General features: G+C 43.3%; 1 protein-coding gene across 4 annotated transcripts in view; it reads right to left on the bottom strand.

The window, feature by feature from the left end:
- LOC125047488 (zinc transporter ZIP1-like) overlaps positions 1-4,148 on the bottom strand; it is a 59,711-nt gene extending 55,563 nt beyond the window's left edge. Inside the window, exon 1 of one of the 4 annotated variants that reach the window (XM_047645715.1) lies at positions 4,121-4,148. The gene's annotated coding sequence lies outside the window, so the exon portion shown is untranslated. The other 3 variants (XM_047645713.1, XM_047645714.1, XM_047645712.1) reach the window with 3 other exon arrangements.
- Positions 4,149-5,000: the final 852 nt, after the last annotated feature.

The following is a 5,000-nucleotide window of genomic DNA, read 5'->3' as shown; positions in this document are numbered from 1 at the left end:
ATGTAAATTCTGTGCATATTATATATTTTCCTCTACAAATGCAGAGCGGGGAAGGCAGAAAGGAAAAATAAAAACAGAAAATTCAGAAGATTAATATTAATAAAGTGAGAATGAAGAAAGAAAAGTACCTGCTATACATGTGACCCCCCCCCCCCCCCCATTTATGCTATGACTGTGTGAGTCCATGTGTATACGTACATGCGTGTGTGTGTGTGTGTGTGTGTGTGTGTGTGTGTGTGTGTGTGTGTGTGTGTGTGTGTGTGTGTGTGTACATCTGTGTGAGTGTGTGTGTAATAAAAGGGGCCAAAGTCAAAGCCTATATATGTCTAGGAACGTGTGTGCATGTATGTACACCTGTGCTAAGTCCATGTACATGTGCCTGTACCTATGCCTCCATGTGCGTGTGTGTGTGTCTGTGTGCGTGCGGAAAAGACCTGAGTCATAAGCTTTTCATAATCCCTCTGACACCCGCGATGGCTGCTCTCCAAACAACACGCGGGGAAACTGCATATTGTGTCTCTTGGTGGCGAGCAGGCAAGAGGAGGCTGAGAGAAGACAGGTGTGGAGGCTGTGGGGAAGCAGGCTGAAGGGAGGCAGGGTAGGGAGGTTGAGGGGAGACTGGGGTGCATCACTGAGAGGGGTGGAGTGGGGAGATAGGGGAGGTGGGGTTGATGGGAGAGACAGGGTTAGTGGTCTGAGCAGTAGCCGGGTGGGGAAGCTGAAGGAGACAGGGCGGGGAGACTGAGGGGGGGGGGGGGGCAAGAGTAGGCTGAGGGGAGGTAGGTGGGCATATGGGGTAGGAGGAGGGTATCTGACAGTGATAAGAGGGGGTGAAAACCAATGTTTCTTGATATGATGGGGCAGAAGGTATTAGGGGAGGTTGTGTGCTGATAAAACGGTGGAAGGAGAAACACAGGAAGATGTTTCATTGATGGAAAGAGTTCGGGGAAAAAGGAGAGAGTGTTTAGTGTATGGGAGTGATGGGTGGAGAAGAGAAAAGAATAAAGGGGTGGGGGGTTATATTTAGTAAGAGTGATGATAAAATTGAAGGGTGGGAAGGGAAAGGGGGGAACGTGAGATAGAGTGGGTGGGCGTGGCGAAAAGAGTGGGAAAGAGACAGAGAGAGAGAGAGAGGGAGATGATGTTGGGTGGAAGTGGAAGGTTTAAGAATAAAAGAAAAAAGAGACATTGGAAAGGAGAGCTTTGGAAAAAGAGGGAAAAACTGTTTGGTGGAAGTGAGGGAAAAGAGAGATGAGGGGAAAGAGGCAAGTTGTACAAGAGATTAGAAATGAAGGTAGAATTCTCCCATAAACATGAACAGCAGACGAGGAAAAGATTAGTCAATTTGTTGGCTAAGAATAAGAGTAAATAGTAAAGGGAAGTGACAAAGGGGAAAGGAATGCAGGGAATTCGGCAAAAAATATGGGAATGGTGGAGAGAGAGAGAGAGGGGGGGGGGGATGTACTGGATGGGTAACGAAAAGATTTCGATCACCTGAGTCATAATGGGGGTGATGTCACTGCCTTAAATCGCCGTGTTGTAGGGATATTCAGTGAAGTGGGGAACGATATACGCTCTCTCTCTCTCTCTCTCTCTCTCTCTCTCTCTCTCTCTCTCTCTCTCTCTCTCTCTCTCTCTCTCTCTCACACACACACACACACACACAACGGGATAATCCGAATGTGACGTAAACGATGACTTATAAGTGATTTTTTACAATCGAAATGAAATTAACTTTTACAGACATTAGTGATTTCCGATACACAGTCGATAGTCTGTGATAATTAACTCTGAAATCTATACATGGCCGTTACATTTAATCAAATGCCAGCGGAATGATTTGTAATTTGCATAAATGAATGGACAATTTATATCAGTTCACCATGAAAAAATACTATGAACAAATGGGGGAGATATATCTGTTAAATCGGTAGAATTTATTGTCTGAAAAATGGCAAAAATGCAAAAAAAAAAAAAAAAAAAAAAAATGGGGGTATTGACACATTATCAAAAACTGCATTACACACAGCAAAATCGGAGCATATGTTTAGCATGAAAATACGAAGAAAATAAATACCATATACAAATAAAGGAAAATATCCGCGTTAACAAAGAGGTAATATACACTTAATCGTGGAAAATCACATGAACCCTATTCCAGTCGAGGAAATAAAGTGCTAATCCACTGAATCTCAGCAACGCATCGAATAGAATCGAATTCATCATCCATTCAGCATTCGATTATTACCCTAACGACGCCGGCCGCCCACTACCGGCTCGCTGTGGGCGTATTCGGCGCAGGTGTCCCTCCTCTTGTTTTTGTCAGTCGTGACCGGAAGTGAGAGGAGGGGGGTGGGGGGGGGAACTGTATTTGTTTTCCTGTTCTGTTTTTGTTTTCCAGGGCAACAGAAGGGTCGGGGATTCTCTTCGGTTGTTAATAGAAATGTCAAGCAAGGGTGGCATTTCCCTGACGATAACGAGTCAATAATATCGTAATGGAATGGGGTATGGGTGGGGTAGGGGTGGGGTAAGGGGGCGGCGGGGGGTACGATTCTTGCTAACATCTGTGTATGTGTGTATGTTTATATATATTTACATATTTATATATATATATACATACATGTGTATATCAACACACACACACACCCACACCCACACATTGCATTATCTACACCGTCGTCTTCATTATCATTAACACATGGATTCTGATTATAATTATTATTATTATTACTATTATTATTATTATTATTACTGTTGTTGTTGTTATTATTATCATCGCCATCAATATTATTATTACTTGACAGTAACTGAATTAATGTTGAACTATTTCCGATATAAGAAATGGAGAGACATCACTGAATTTTTGAGACTAAGAGACTAATAACAATACACATGCCAACAATTTAATTAAATTACTTTAATAAATAAATAAGCATATAGACGGATAATGAGATTACAGTTTATCTTAGCAACAAGTCGACCGTACACATCCCCACAAAAAAAATATAGAAAAAAAACAGGGAAGTCATAAATCTTTCTTTAAATTTTCGATCTAGAGAGTAACACCTGAACTTGACTCGAGCTATATGGTCCGTGCTCCTCACCCCCCCAAAAAAATGTATATGGCACGCTGTTCCCGGCGGTCGTCTGTCTGAATGGCCTCACCGCGCAACGAAACCGAACGTAATTGGCAATTGCCTAATTACGAATGGCATTAGCCGCACTCTTGTTAAACGCACGCACACACACACACACACACACACACACACACACACACACACATCTATCTACCTACCTACCAAGGATCTGTCCGCTTCACTATATAGCCATACACATACATCCATACACCCAATCGTACACACATACACAATCAGTCCCATACACATCAAAATCAAGCAAATACCGAACCACAAACACTTTCCCTCCGGGCGTCCTAAGCAACACCACATACTGCGAGCCGCGTGGTGTTCCTGCATCCGGCGAGCGACGCCTTGTAAGGGAGACCTCATTACCATTCACAGCACGAGTAAGTGAGTACCACCTACTCTTTTCCCGCTTGGTGTACTTTAGGGGGGGTACGTGGGATAAAGAGGGGGGGGGGGGTCGTGTGTACTATGGGTGATCTTTGCTTGAGTTTTATTTCGTTGTGTTTATTCATAAGGACGAATGTACACTGTTACGTTGTTCACACTTCGCTTTTATTATGGACACCGTTTTGTAGTGATTATGTTTGAATACATACAGTGACGAGGAATGAAGGATGAGTAAAACACCTCTAAAAGGCGATGAGGTTGAGGACACCTATTCCCTTGAACGTGTCTGAGTTCGGTTAAAAAGGAACAAACATTCGTATTCCAGATGAGACAAATGATAATGTATGCGTGCCCTCCACTGTAAACAAATCTCGCACAATAAAATCCAGGCACTGTCAGCCAAAACGCACTAAAATCACCACGTTTCTCTAGACCACAAGCCAATGTTTTGCGTCGCGTTGGTGACACCGAGGGAGCCTCACGTGTCGACAGCGCAGCCCAGGCGACGCACCACTCACACACAGAGAGCCGCACGACAACAACCTCTCGGCACCGCGTCTGCCCGCAAACTGGTCTCCCGGTCTCACCTCTCCCGGCGCTCCTCCCCGTGCCCGCCGCGCCTCCCGCCTCACCTGTGGCGGCTAACGGCAGCTGGGCCCCGCTGAGGATCCCCTACCTGTCCGTCCTGGAGGAGGAAACGATAGGTCGCCTGTTTCGCGGTTGATTTTTTGTTAATATCTTTCTTGTTTGGTTCAATCCGTCTCGCGTTGGTGCGAATTCGAAGCTTGGGTGTTTCTTATGGATATTCTTTTAATAATTAGGTATGCTAAGGAAGTAACATAAGAGATTCATAACCCAATACTCAGTAAACTCGTCCACGTGCAATTTACACATCTTCAAGGTTAAACACAAGATCCAGTGATACCGAGTACTTTCGTGTTTTCTTTTAGCGTGCTGTGTTTACAAAACGAGTTTAACCTTTTACAGATTATGCCGATAGCGATAAAAGCTGACTACACATTTACTTAACGCACACGCAAGATTCCATAACACCCACTTACTTCCTTGAAAGCTTATTTGATGACATAACTAGACTGGCAATTCAATTTCCGTATGCAAATGACATTACGTGCTTTTTAGGTTTATACTGAACGCCTGACCCGGAACATGTCACTACTTGTTTTCAATGAAATCAATTTTTAAGAATAATTTGTCAATTGCGTTTGATAGACCAAACTTTGCTTCGGTTTTCATATATACAGTTTTATTTCTTATCATGATCTAATTTTATTTTAGCATAATTGCATCCGTGGTTGCAACAATGGCAGTCATATATACTTCATGATCATTCTACTTCATCTTTGCTCTTCAACACGCACTTTTCCCAAATTCAAATAATTACACACGCTACTTCGCATATTTAACTATCAAGATTTATTGCCACTTGTTACGATCATAAAAAAATGC

The sequence above is a fragment of the Penaeus chinensis genome, chromosome 41 (assembly GCF_019202785.1).
Source record: "Penaeus chinensis breed Huanghai No. 1 chromosome 41, ASM1920278v2, whole genome shotgun sequence".
Lineage (NCBI taxonomy): Eukaryota > Metazoa > Arthropoda > Malacostraca > Decapoda > Penaeidae > Penaeus > Penaeus chinensis.
Note: the sequence above shows the minus strand (reverse complement) of the source record. Positions and strands in the feature narration are given on the sequence as shown.